Genomic DNA, 14,287 nt, shown 5'->3' on the forward strand with positions numbered 1-14,287 from the left:
CATGTATATGTAATGATGAGTTCGCTTGAGCTGCACTTGACCAGTTAAACAAAAGTGTGCTACCGTGAGCGCTGTGAATTGTGTAAGACTGTTGAATCACAGATCTGTACTTCTGAAACAAATGACGCAACATATTTTAAGAAAAAAGAAAAAGAAAAAGATAGCAGGAGAGGAAGAATGAAGGGGAGTAAGTCAGAGGGGGAGACGAACCAGGAGAGATGATGGACTCTGAAAAACAAACTGAGGTTTCTGGAGGGGAGGAGGGTGGGGGGATGGGTTAGCCTGGTGATGGGTATTGAGGAGGGCACATTCTGCATGGAGCACTGGGTGTTATGAACAAACAATGAATCATGGAACAGTACACCAAAACAAATTATGTAATATATGGTGATTAACATAACAATAAAAAATTAAAAAAAAAGTTATTGTAGATATTTAATTCTGTATTTGTAAACGCTGACGTTTCAGATTTTATGTATTGGGGCCAATCCATTTATTTTTGGGTCCAGTGGAAATGGGACCATTTCCAGTGGTCTGTTAGAATGCTCCTTGGCCTTGGACTGTACCCTAATGTCTCAGAGACTGTAGCTGAACTCAAAATAAAGGGCAGGGGAACAGAGGCTTGGAAGGCATGGTCAGTGTTGCTTTCAAAGGACCAGTTAGCTTCTTTGGGGGAAAACTTTACTGCGATAGAAGTCACATACCATACAATTCACCCATTTAAAGTGTACAATTCAGTGGATTCTGGTATATTCATGGTCGGGCAACCAACACCACATCAGTTTTTTTTTTTTTAAGATTTTATTTTATTATTTATTTGAGAGAGAGAGAATGAGAGATAGAGAGCACGAGAGGGAAGAGGGTCAGAGGGAGAAGCAGACTCCCCGCAGAGCAGGGAGCCTGATGTGGGACTCGATCCCGGGACTCCAGGATCATGACCTGAGCTGAAGGCAGTTGCTTAACCAACTGAGCCACCCAGGCGCCCAACACCACATCAGTTTTAAAACCTTTTCATCACCCCCCAAAGAATCTAGTGTCCTTTATCATTCATGCTCCACTTGCCCCCCAAACCCTCTCCCAACTCCAGACAACCGCTGATTGACTATCTGTCTCTAGAGATTTGCCTCTTCTGAACATTTCAGACCAACGGAATCACGCAGTATGTGGTCTTGTGTCTGGTTTCTTTCACGTGGCACAATGTTTTCAAGGTTTATCCATGCTGTGGCATGTGTCAGAACTCCATTCCTTTTGATGCCCAAATAATACTACATGGTATGGATATACTGCGTTTCATTTATCCATTCATCATTTGATGGACATTTGGGTTGTTTCCACTTTGGGGCTAGTATGAAGAATGCTGCCGTGAAGGTTCGTGTACAAGTTTGTGTGCATGTATGCTTTTATTTCTCTCGGGTGTGTACCTACCAGTGGAATTTCTGGACTAGCTGGTAACTCTGGGTTGAACATTGTGAGGAACTGGCAGACTGTTTTTGAAAGCAACTACACCATTTTACATTTCCACCAGCGATGTATGAGGTTTCTCATTTCTTCACATCCTTGCCAACACTTGTAATTGCCTGTCTTTTTTATTATAGCCATCCTGTTAAGTTTGAAATTGTGCCTCATTGTGGTTTTGATTTGCATTTCCTCCATGGCTAATGATACTGTGTATCTCCTCATGTACTTACTGGCCATTTATATATCTTGTTTGGAGAAATATCTATTCAGATTCTTTGTCAAATTTTTAATTGATTTATCTACCTTTTTATTATTGAGTTGTAAGCGTTCCTTATATATTTTAGATACAAGACCTTATCAGATATACGATTTGCAAGTATTTCCTCCCATCTTGTGGGTTATCGTATTAGTTTGCTCGGGCTGCTGTAACAAAATAGCACATTCTGGGTGGCTTAAACCACAGAAATTTCGTTCTCACAGTTCTGGAGGCTAGAAGTCCAAGATCAAGGTGTCTGGAGATATGGTTCCTTCCAAGGTTTCCCTCCTTGGCCTGTAGATAGCCATCTCCTCCCTGTGTCTTCATGAGGTCATCACTCTATGGGTACGTCCCTGATGTCTTTTCCTCCTCTTAAAAGGACACTAGTCGTACTGGATTCAGGCCTCACATTATGGGCCTCAGTTTAATTTAATCACCTCTTTAGAGACCTTATTACCAAATACAGTTACATTCTGAGGTACTGGGGGTTGGGACTTCCACATGTGAAATTTGGGAGGGGGACACAGTTCAGCCCACAACAGTTATCTTTTCACTTTCTTGATGGTGTCCCAACTTTTGTAACACAGAAGTTTTTTTTTTTTATTAAGTCGGACTTATCTTTTTTTTGTGTGTGTGTTGCTTGTGCTTTAGGTGCCATATCTAAGAAGCCATTACTTAATCCATGGTCACAATTCATGCTAATGTTTTCTTATGAGTGTTTCGCAGTTTTAGCTCTTACATGTCAGTCTGGTTTGTTTTGAGTCAATTTCTGTCTATGGTGTGAGGTAGGGGTCTGTCCTTCTTTTGCAGATGGGAATCCATTTGTCCAAGCACCATTAGTTGAAAAGACTATTTTTTTCCTCATTAAATTTGTTCTCACTCTTGTTAAAAATCAGTTGGTTGTAAGTGTAAGGGTTTATATCTGGACTCTCAGTTTTATTCCATTGATCAATATGTCTGTCCTCATACCCATATTACACTGTCTTGATCACTGTAGTTGTGCAGTAAGTTTTGAAATCAGGAAGCATGAGTCCTCCACCTTATTCCGAGTGCACTTGAACTTTCGGTATCAAACATGGTGAGAGCTGTGAATGAACAGTAGAGCATGGGGTTGGGGCCCATCCTCAAGGCTTCATGTCAGGAACACAGGCTCCAAGTTTGACACCTGCCTTGGAGAGATGGATTCCCACCCTCTCAGCCCACAGCTCCTCATGACAAATCAATGGAAACATTCTGTAGAGAACAATGATCCCCTTGGGTTATTTTAAACATCACTTTATGTCTTCCCTACCTGCTCTGCTCCCTAATTGCTCTTTCTGAAACAGTGTCATTCACAACTGGATTATTAATGAACTTACAGGGAGCCCAGGGGGTGAATGAGGGAGGGGGCTTTCGGGGGAGGACTTGGGGGGCCTGAGGGCCTGGAACAAGGCCAGCCCTGAGGTTTTCACTTCTCCAAGAAAGTTTACTGAGTTTCCTTAGCAAACAGGAAATCACTGAACTCAGGTTGTACTGTCCACCTCAAAAGAACATTGCAAGTGTGTGATGACCCAGAGGAATTCTTTAAACCAGACTGCTGGGACTTGAAATAACTGTGCAGCACCCCAAAACTCCCCAAACTTAAACCTTGTCTGCACCCCTGCTGGCTGACCCTGGGCTGCCTAGGGCTCGAAGCTGAGGCTGAGAAAGCTCAGGAAACAAGGCCCTTTGTGGAGAAGAGAATTCTATTGTTCTAAAGCCAGTGTTCAGGGAGTGTGGATTCTAGAGAATGTTTTGGTATGGGGTTTTTCCCTTTGTTAACTTTCTCTTCTCTTCTTGGGGGGTGGGGAGGGGAGTAGGGCTCTCTAGAGCAACTTAAAAATAGTTAAATCCATTATCTTGTTAAAAAAAAAAAAAGATGGTGCTCAGAGGGCTGGGGCCTTCAGCCCCAGAAAGAGGCTTGAACTGGAGGATAGAAGGCACCTCGGCGTGTTTTGCTTTTCATTTTCGCCATTACACCTCTGGAGAGCAGCCCCTGTCTGGGTCCTGCACACTTCAAGCAGTGACAGATGTCAGCGGAGCTACGACCACTTCCTTCCTCCTGAGCCTCACCTCCGTTCTTTTCAGAAAGAGGAGATGATAGGAGGCCACGTCTCAGGCCACAGCCCCCAAGCTCCCACTGATTCCCGCCCCCCTTCCCAGCTGGGGAACCTGCCCCGGCTAACCCGTCCCCAGGGCAAGGCCTAGTTGGGCTACTTAACGTCCAAGGAAGCCTTCAGATTCAGGCTGCCCAGGCCCTCAAGGTAGGAGACCTGACTTTCTGGCACTGGTACTAATTCTGGGTGACCTCGGGCAGGTTACTGCTCCCCTCTGGGCTTCATGACGCCCTTCCGTTGAATGGGAGCAAGAATACAGTCGTGGGCTTCTCCCTTTCCGCGTTTGGTGGTAGTGAGAAGGGGGCGTGAGGAGGGGGGCAGACCATCGGGAAGACTGGCCATGTCCCATCGCCTTCGATTTCCCACTGCTCAAAGGAGGGGACCGCACCGCCCTAGGGCGCCGGCACCCTTGGGCGAGCTCCCTCGCCAGGCAGAGGAGCCGGGTGACCGTGCCCACCCACTTCCCGCGAGCTCAGGCCCCGCCTACGGGGAGGAGCCGAGGGGCGGCGCGGAGGCTGGCGGCCGGGCTCAGCCCGCTTCTGTCGCTGCACGGGCAGCTGCGGCTCGGGGACTGACTGACGGAGCCAGGGCCGGAGCCGCTCGGGGCCGCGCGAGGGAGAGCGGGTGAGTTCCCCGGCGGCACCGCCCCTCCCTGCTGGACCCGGCGGGGATGAGGATCGCGGCGGGGAGGTGGTCCCAGCCGCCGAAGGTCTGGCTGGGGGTGTGTGGGCGCGTGGGCCAAGGGCCGGCGGCTGGAGGGAATTGGGGGAGGGGGCACTGGAACGGCGGGTGCCGCGAGCTCAGGCCAGGGAGTCGGGCTGGAGTGGGGGCGTTCTCCGGGTCTGGCGCGCCGACGACGAGGCCGGGGTAGGGGGCGCATCGGCAGGCTGTTGGTTGGGGCCGCCGTGGCCCGATCTTGGGGCAGCCTGTGGGATTTCGGCTGCTTCTGCCCGGGGGGGCAATGCCGGGAAGCGGGAGCCACAACCAGCATCAAACAGCCCGGGCGTCCAGCCTCAGGGCCCGGCATGGGGGCGCCGCCCCCTCTCGTGGTGGCGCCAGGACCCCGCAGGGAGCGCTTCTGCCCCAGCGGGAAAGGTCCCCAGGGCAGGCACCCCCGCGTGCGGACCAGCCCCGCCGCCGGCTCCAGCTGACAGCGCCCGCTGGACCCGGGAGACCCCGCGCGCTTCTTCCCGGTGAGAGGTGCGCCCGGCCTCTCCAAAGGGCCTCCGTGCGCGGGCTGCTGGGTCCCCCGCGCCAGGAGCGCGCCTCTCCTCCCGAGTCCCGCGCCCCGACTCCGGCCGGAGGAGCGCCCTCGAGCGCCTGGGATGGGCAGAACCCGTGCAGCGCGCCCCGAGGAGGTCGCGCAGAGGGGTCTCCCCAAGGTCATCAGGAGCGCCCAGGCTGAGCTGCTCAGACCTCCCCGAGTGGAAAGCAGGGAGGGGGAGGCGCCCGCTTCCCGCCTCCTTCCCTGAGGCAAACTCCCTCCCTCCTCCACCACCTCCCCCAGTCCGGACCCGGCTTCGCGGGAGCTGCTGCTGATGCAGCTCCCAGCCCCGAGCGGATGACTGAGCCGAGGCGAGCTTTGAATCCGGTGCTCCCGGGAGGGCCGCGCGAGAAACCTGGGACCCGGGAGCGGAGAGAGAGGTGGCTGCATAAGCGCTTCTCAGAACCGAAAGCCGAGCTGCTTGCGCGCCCATGTGATTGGATTCCACATAATGGGCCCCTGTTCTCGCTGTCAGAAGCGCCCACCAGCTCCCCGCGGCCGCGGGAACCAGGTGCCGCCTCTGAATCGCCCTCTGTGGAGGACCCAGGGCCCTGAGGTACCAGGCGCCCTTTCCCGCAGGGCTCTCTCGGGAAGGGGCCTGTCGTTAGCCACCTGAACCCGCGTGGTACTTTCCTGTGTGCCCTGCCATTTCCTGCGGCTGGTGAGACACCGAGGGGGAAAAACCCTCCATCTGGGAGGCCTCCCCCTAGGCTGGTAATAAAGCGTCTTAGCTCAGCCAGTGACTAGCGCTCCCCCGGAGGGCAAGGCACTTGGCCTCTGGGAGCCTCAGTTGCCTCTAGGAAATGGGGCTAATAATCAGGTAGTGGGCAGGGGTGGTGAGGGGCCCCGTGTGAAGTGTGTGGTGCCGTGGAGCAGGACAGGAGGAATGCTCTTAGGTAAATACTGGTGACTTTCATAATGCTTTTGAGTGGGGCGTGTCTCTTCTTTTAGGCAGGAGCAGAAGTAGAGTTCTGGTGGGTGGTTCTGCAGGGGCAGGGGGAGTTTCCACATCTTCTTCCCTCAGCTCCGGTGGTAAGGTTCCAGCCTGCAGGCGGCTTGTGGGCCCTGGGGAGTCCTTTCAGTTCCCTGCCTGCTCACAGGGCCAGTCCTACACACATCCCCCAGCCCCCACCCCTTCCCTCCCACCTGCCACCAGGGTGTTGGAGGCAAGATGTCACCCAGGCTACTCCGACATTTAACTCTGCACCTTCCCCTCGGCTGGAGTCTACCCACCAGTGTCCCTCACCCTGAAACCTTTCTGACCCTTCTGGTCCCAGCCTCTGGAGTGTCTCCTTCAGGAAGGCCAGCCCATCCTTCCTATTCGTCTCTCAATCTCCTCTCACTGGGACGTTCACCTGCATGTCTCTGGTTAGTGTGTCGGGGCTCCTTGCATCCTGGTGCTCTCTGGACCTCCTCTGCATGCGTGGAAGGACATGCAGGCAAGGCCAATGTCGGTACTTGGTGCTGGATTGAAGGTTAAATTCTAATCTAGCCACTAAGTCTGTTTGGGAGCCTGACTGACATGGGGGAAGAGGGTGCTGACACAGGAAGGTGGGACTTCCCCTGAGGCAAGAACCTTGCTGCAGAGCCCATTTAGACTCTTTGGAAACTAGGGCCTCGGGTTCTTCTCAAAGCCAGCTCCATCCCCAGAGTGACCTTTCTCTGGCCAGCAGAGGTTGCAGCTAGCCTGGTTTTGCAGATAGCAGAAGGCACATTCCTGGATTCATGCGCTGTGCTTGGACCCTCCGGAACCCCACCCAACCTTGCCCCCTTCGCCCAGGTAGCTGCCCCAGTCTGCACCCTGCCTGCACCCAGGACTTGAACCATTTGGTGTATAGTGGGTCCCACAGGGCATTTTTCCAGCAGAGACCAGGACAACCTTCTTTCCCTGAGCACATCTTAGAGACTGGGCTCAAGGAGAGCTCCAACAAACAAGCCTGCCTCCTACAGAAAGCTACAAAGTAAGAAGAGCAAGGGCACCACCAGACAGGTCTAGTTCAAATGATAGCTCTATCCTTACAAGCTCTGTGATGCTAGGTAAATTATTTACCCTCTCTGAGTCCTGGTCTTCTCATCTGTAAAATGGCAGCAATAGTAATGTCTACGTCGTGGGGTTGTGAGGATTCTGTGAGACCGTAACGCATAGAAGGTGCTTAGTACAGCACCCAACGCGGGCAGGAATGCAGGAAATGACTGTTGTCACCAGCACCACCATTTCCTCCTTTGCCCTGGGCTGTCAGAAGTCCTACCGCCTCCAGTCTGGGGGTGTCAGGCCTCTTCTGCCTCTCCCTCTCAGGACTGGGGAAGCCTCTCGGCCGGGGAGGCCTGATTCCTGGGAACTGGAGTCCAGCCTGGGCCTGTCCCCAGGAAGTCTGCGAGTTAGCCTCTCCCCCCCCGGGCTGCCGTTTCTCAGGATTTGTGGATTCATTCACTGGATGTTTACCCCATTCTAGACCTTGTACTTAGGACGGGATTTCAAGATGAATCAAGCAGCTCAGGGCCCCCTCTGCGAGGGAGAGGCTGGCCTGGAAACCGAGATCGAGGACAGTGTGGGAGAACAGCCTCACTGACAGGAAGAGGAGTGGAGAGTAGGGTGGCGGGTGGACAGGAGCCCGGTCCAGCAGACCCAGGCTTCACTCCTGACTCTGCCGCCTTGCTGCTGGGGGGTGATGGGCAGATGCTCAGCTCAGGGCCTTTTAGATATTAATCAGAACTTTGCACATGTTAGTTGCTATTATTACTAGTCTATGATGACCAGTAACAGGTGGGCAAACTTTGCTGTGGGAGCACAGTTGAGGCCTTCAGAGACAATTTTGCAGGTGGCGGGTAGCAGGGGGCGGGCAGGCTGAGCAGAGGGAGCAGCTTGCACAAATGCACAGGGGCTCGAAAGTGCAGCAGGGTGTCTCTGAGGGCGGTGGGCGGGAGGGGCAGCTGGAGCACCATTGCCATGGGGCGTCACGGAGGCAGGGCGGCAGGCGAGGCCAGGGCGGTGGGCAGAGGCCATCCCACCAAGGGGTCCCAAGTGATTAAATGCTCGCTGATCCGAAGCAGGCATCCTGTGGCCCGTGGAGGGTCGTCTGACTGCACACCCGAGGAAGTCCACGATTAACTTCGGCACGGGAGGGCTGGCCGGCACTCCTCTGCCAATAGGTAACAGTTCCTTCTTCCTTCTCCTGGGAAGTCACGGAGATCCCCTCTTTCTTCCTGAGATGCTTTTCCTACTTCTGCACCTGTTTCTCCCTTCCTGGGACTTGGTTTCTTATCTGAAGGAAGGGGATGTGGGTGGAAGAAGTGTCGTGATTTGGCTCCTTATTGATTATAATATTGTACCAAGTGCTTTCCTGGATGCTGGTCACCATCCAAGGTCTTTGCTTGCATTGCCATGGAATCCTCGTAGTGACTTACTGAAGTGGATGCATTTATCCCCGTTGCACAGAAGGGGACACTGAGGCACCGAGGGTGAGGCGATTTGCTAAAGGGTGTGTAGCTCCTAAGTGGCAGGAATTCATGTGTGGGGGTCTCCGAAGCTGCTATGTGCTGTCCTGTACCATTTCATTCATGTTCCTTCTAAATATCTAAAGCTGACTGCAGAACGTCTGACTTCTTTCACTATCTACCGTTGGATGCTGGGCAGTAGGCACCTTGGAGATGGGTCACAGTGGGGTGTGCTCTAGGTAACTGGACACTGCCCCATTCTCTCTCTGCCCTGATTTTTGGGGAGGCCCTGGGTGCAGGCACGTGGCAAAGGGGAGGACGTGTTCCTGCATGTCTCAGAGTTCAGGCGGCATTTCTCGGCCCCGCAGGGTCCCCCAAACGTGCCTTGAGGCAGGCGGTTTGCAACTTGATTGATGTGCCAGGTGGTGGTTGAGTTCCACCGTGACCCCCAGGAAGGAATGAGTCTTTTAGGATGGCTAGTCAGAGCATCACGTGACCCTACCTGTTTTCAGAAGGCAATGGCTCAAATTTCCTTTTCCTTTTCTGAGGCAGACTTTAGGTTCAAATCCCAATTCTGCCTTCCACTGGCTTTGGGACCTTGGGTGATTTCTTCACTTTCTTGAGCCTTAATTTCTTCATCTGCAAATACAGATCATATATACCTTACATATATACGCTATTCAGCATTGTCACGAAGATTTGTAACCATACAAAGAATATCTGGCTTCCGTGTCGTAGATAATATCGTTGGTGTAATATCCACAACATTGACCTCCATGGTACTTATCGTAATTGTGATGATCTGGTTATTTGTGGCCATTACTCTTTTAGTCTGTCTCATCCACTAGACCAGTGGTTCACATCTGGGAGCAGTTTGGACCCCAGGAGTCCTTTGGGAATATCTGGAGACATTTTTGGTTGTCACAACTGGGGAGGTAAAAGGGGGGAGGACCGGTGGGTACAGACCAGGCCGGGATGCTGCTCAGTGTCTTACATTGCACAGGATGGCCCCTCACCGCAAAGGACTGCCCGATCCCAAATACCAATAGTGCCGAGGCCGAGAAAAGTTGCATAGGACTGTGAGCCCCATGAGGTCAGTGACTGTGTCTAATTCATTCAGCTCTGTGTCCCCAGTTGCCCAGCATGAAGCCCGGTACACGGGAGACAATCGATATGCATTAAAGGGATGAATGAGGACTTGGAAGGCCTTGTGTCCTCTGGAGTCCCGGAGGTTTGGCCTGTAGGACATTTTGAATGGGCAGAAGAGATTTAGATGAACCTGAATGGTAAACGGCCAATTGGTAATTCAGGCCAAAGATAGTCCGACCAAGCTATTTTCCTTCCCACGCAGGTGCTGGGGAGCCCAAATGATCATTGCTGCATTCACCAGTGCATTCTGGTCATGTGGGTATGGGACCCACATTTATCTGGACAAGCAGGCTAGGGCACGGGGATGCCCTAGTCGGTGCTGACAAGGAGTGTCCTGTCGCCTGGGCCCTTGGGATTTGCCAAGCTGGGGCACAGCTGCTGTTACCTTCCTGTTTTTCCCTTTCTGGTGGAATGAAGGAAACCCACTGAATGGCTGTTTTCCCACTGACATTTACAGCAACGTGATCGGCCTTGGATTAATGAGGTCAAGTTCCAGTGTGAAATCTGCCCAATAACTTGAAGCCTGGCCAACAGGAAGACGTGGCTTGTTTTCTTTGGGCCATTTGATGTCTTTGGATGGCTTTGGCCAGGGAAGCAGGGGTCACAACTCTGTACAAAAGAAGGGAATGTTTAATGCCCCAGAATTATAGAGGCTGGAGCTGTTGTCTCTTTTTCAATTTACTGGGAAGGTTTATTTTAACGGGGACTCGGAAATAGGTAACTTGTTTAAGCAGAGGTTCACCGTGGGCCCCAGCTGGCTGCTGAGCATGGATCTGGGCTATGAGAGCCTGTTTTTCTGGGGCTCTCTGAGGGTTTGAAGGAGAACATTGGCCCCAAAGGGTGCTTGGACAGGTTAGAGGAGCACATCAGTTAGAACTTATGCAGATACGGGGAGGGATCTTGGACATATGCCTCAAACATGCTCACGAACCATCTTGGGGTTCCTGTAAAATGCGGAATCTCCTTCAGTAGGTCTGAGTCTTGCGAGTCTGCATTTCTAACAAGCTCCCAAGGGGGAGCCAGTCCGCTGGCTTGTGAACTGCACTTCGAGGAGCAAGGGTCTGGGGAACCCCACGTCTGCAGGTGAGGGGTCCCTGGTGGGAGCCACACAAACACAAGCGCGCTCCGCGTGCTACGCCCGTTGGCCCGGCCATCTGCTGGGCCAGCAGGCTCGTGACGCGCATGTTTATTGCTTCCCTTCTCTGTGTGCCGGGGTCTGGGAGCGAACATGGAAGCGAGGCTGCTTGCTCCCAAGAGCAGGAACAGGTGTGACTAGGGCTTCCAGCAATGTGCGTCCAGGGACACCCTGTTCCTGGGTCATCTGATCACCTGGGGCTTGTTAAACGTACAGATTCCCGGGCCCTCGCCCAACCCAGCTGTATCCCAACCAGCCGGGCCCTGGGAATCTGTATTTTTAAAAAGTGGGTCAGGTGCTTCTGATTCTCGGCTAGGCTGGCGGAGGGGATGCCGGCAGGAAGCAGCGGCGACAATGTGGGCAAGTGCATTGCTCAGCAGGCGCGGTATGGAAGGTTGTGAAGTTGTGTGCTGCTCCACGGCACCTGGCGGAGGGAGGGGCCCAAACCTAGCCTGCTCTGCTTGCCAAGCTCTGCACCCTGCCGGGTTGCATCTGTCTGGAAGGAAGGGCACCTTTTTTTAAATAGTGATAATAATCATCAACATTTGGTACTGATTGTGAGCCAAGCACTGTCTATTGAACCCTTTTAGTCTTCCTGGCAAACCGAAGAGGTGGCATTACCACTACCCTGATTTTACCGCTAAGGAAAGTGCGGCACAGAGAGGTTCAGTGACTTGCCCCAGGTCACACAGCCATTAAGTACAGGAGTCAGGATTCGAATACAGGACATCTGGCTTCAAGGTCCTTACACTTAAATCATTACATTCTCTGGCTTTCCTTTGGGCAAAAATGCTGTTGTGTTTTGTGGGGCTGTCCCAACTCTGAGGAAGTGCCTTTTTCAATTTCTTTCCCAGATGGGGGAAAGGCTCTCAGGGACCTTGGCTGCTCCTGGAGTCAGACCTGGGCTTGATCCCCATGTCTACCACTTCCTGTAATCTTGAGCAAGTTACTCGTTCACCTCACTGAGCCTCAATGCCCTACGTGTAGAATAAGAATAATAATAGCATGAGATGATGTGATTAACCATCTAGCTCCACACACAGGATGCACTTGATACATATCAGCAATGCTTACTACATTAGTATCGGCCCGTGTAGACGGGGTGTAGACGGCTTCACAGCGGAGGGATAGGTGTGCAGAGCCCTGTGTCATATATGTCCCTGGAGGGTGAGCGGGGGTTGCTTTGCTCACCCAGGTTACTTACTTCTGTCTATGACTTACCGAGGCATCCCTTCCTTTGCTTCTTGGACCTGATTGGAGGCCCCATGTCTATGCCAGCCTGGTGAGTTCTCAGAATTTCTTGGCTCCCAGACTGACTCAGAGTCTCAGTCAGAACTGGCCTTATTTCCTCTCCTCCCAGAGCAAGTAAAAGGCACGCATGCTCACACTTATTTTCTTCAGGGCTCTTGGCCCTTCTCGGTGACTGGTCCTGTGTCCAGGCTCCTTTCTGGAACTCTGTAGACATCATTGGCTCCCCCATGAACTGGACAGAGAGCCAATGTTGCCTTACAGACATTGCCTATTGCCTTATAAAGAAATAGGGAAGATTTTCCCCCAAATTTCATTAGTTTTCTCCTTTCACATATAAAGCCAAGCTTTTGTTTTCTTATTGCTGTATTTTATGCTTTTTAATTATAAAGAGAATACAAAATCATTATTAGCATCCAAACAGTACAGAAATGTGGAAAACAGAAAGTAAAATGTCCCCAGCCCTCATCCCCAGCCACTCATTGCTTTTCCCCAGAAGGAATCCCTGGATTTTATTTTTTAATCTTTCCATAAATTTCTTATATACATACAAACCCATATTCATTTATGTGTCTACCCTTTTTTCTCTTTAACACACCTCTGCAGCACTCTTGTGAAACTTCCTTTCTCCGCTTGGAGTGCATGTCAACATGTAGAGATACATAGCTCGGTCTTCAGGGCTGTGCTGTATTGCAGTAATAAACACGTGTTATAATGGATTTTCTAGTTCCTTGTGACAGTTAAGATGGTTTCCAGTTTTTTCCTGCTACAACTATGGTGCTGCACTATCCCTCTGGTGCGGAGTATCTCTTTGTCCACTGGCCCGAGGTTATCCCTGTGGAAATTTCCCTGCGGTTTGAACTGTAATGGGCATCGTCAAATTGTCCTCCCAAGAGTCCAGGCCGCTTTCTATTCCCTCAACAGTGTGTGCGAATGCCTCTTTCCCCATCCCCTTCTCCAAGACTGTGTGGTAAGCCACTTTGATTTTTGCTGGTCTGATAGGAATAACTGGAGAGAATGTTTCTGAGTCTGGTGCCACATTAATACAGATTTTATAACCTTTTAGACAGTGCCTACATAAGGATTGTTAAATATTCAAGAACTACATTTTACCTGGCCTTATGATTGGAATTAGAGATATAAAATTAAATGAAGCTGGTTTCTGCCCTCAAGTTGATCCCTGTCTCCTGGAGGAAGCAGACACGTGGAAAAATCAAATCAAAACAAAACAGTGCAGTTCAAGTGTGCCAGAGGAATGCATAAGCTAAGCTAACTCTTGCTCGAGAAACTCTATCTTCATGAATACACAAATGAATTTGTAAAATACACTATGTCCTGGGGGAAGAGGGGGTACTTGAAATCCTCAGAAAAAAAATGACTTGGTTAGAAGCAGAAGAATCCTGCAGCTTACCCCTAGTGGGGAGAGCAGAAGAGGTGGGCAGTTAGGAAGTGGGGTGGGGAGGTGGTGGGGGGGACTAGGTGATTTTCAGAGAGTCACTTTGGTGGTTTCTGGCTTTAGTAATAGAAACCCGTCAGTCCAAGGAAGGTGGTGCAGAAACCCAGCTAAGTTTGTAGCGCTCATCACCCATTACTCACACCCGGGCCAATGTGTACGTTAGTGCAGAAACAGTGAGAGCAAAGGAGCAGGAAGCTGGACTTGAACACCCACAACCCTGGGGCTCACAGAGGCTGGCGTTTTGTGGCAGGAGTAGGCTGTTCCCCCAGGAGGTACAAGGAGGCGAGCTCTGGACGGTGCCCGCTGTAGGGCAGATGCACAGAATGGGTGTTCCGTGAAAGAGAGGACATCAAAGATGTCTCTGCCTCGTAAAGGGGACTCCTACTCGAAGAGAACCAATTAGAAAGGGGTATGATCCCCTAATCTACCCACCTGTGGAGAGCCACACCTTAGCTGTACATTTTCTTTGGGTCACTGTCCCGATATCTCTTCATTCTCTTGGGACGGCTTAAGAACAATATAAAGCAGGGAACAGTTGAGAAAATCTGAAACTGGACTTTGGGATGAACATAAGCATCATTTTACAACAGATCACCTAAGCGGGGGCACACAGAGCCCGTTGGACGGCATGCAGAGTCGAAAAGAGACCATGAAGCCAGGGACAATCCTATGCTGCTCCCCAACTGCACCCCCCCACCCCGTGGAAGGCAAGGCAGGGGCCTGGGAGCTGTGTCCTGGGTCGGGCCCTCAG

General features: G+C 51.7%; 1 protein-coding gene across 2 annotated transcripts in view; it reads left to right on the forward strand.

Annotated features, from left to right (window-relative positions):
* Positions 1–4,396: 4,396 nt before the first annotated feature.
* The window catches only part of PPP1R16B (protein phosphatase 1 regulatory subunit 16B), an 89,735-nt gene continuing 79,844 nt past the window's right edge, over positions 4,397–14,287 (forward strand). For both annotated transcript variants that reach the window (XM_028121860.2, XM_028121861.2), the window contains exon 1: positions 4,397–4,473. The gene's annotated coding sequence lies outside the window, so the exon portion shown is untranslated. The remainder of the gene's footprint in view (positions 4,474–14,287) is intronic.

The sequence above is a fragment of the Eumetopias jubatus genome, unplaced genomic scaffold (assembly GCF_037043125.1).
Source record: "Eumetopias jubatus isolate StellerSeaLion01/CBP00866 unplaced genomic scaffold, mEumJub1_p1.0 scaffold_9, whole genome shotgun sequence".
In the NCBI taxonomy this organism is placed as follows: Eukaryota; Metazoa; Chordata; class Mammalia; order Carnivora; family Otariidae; genus Eumetopias; species Eumetopias jubatus.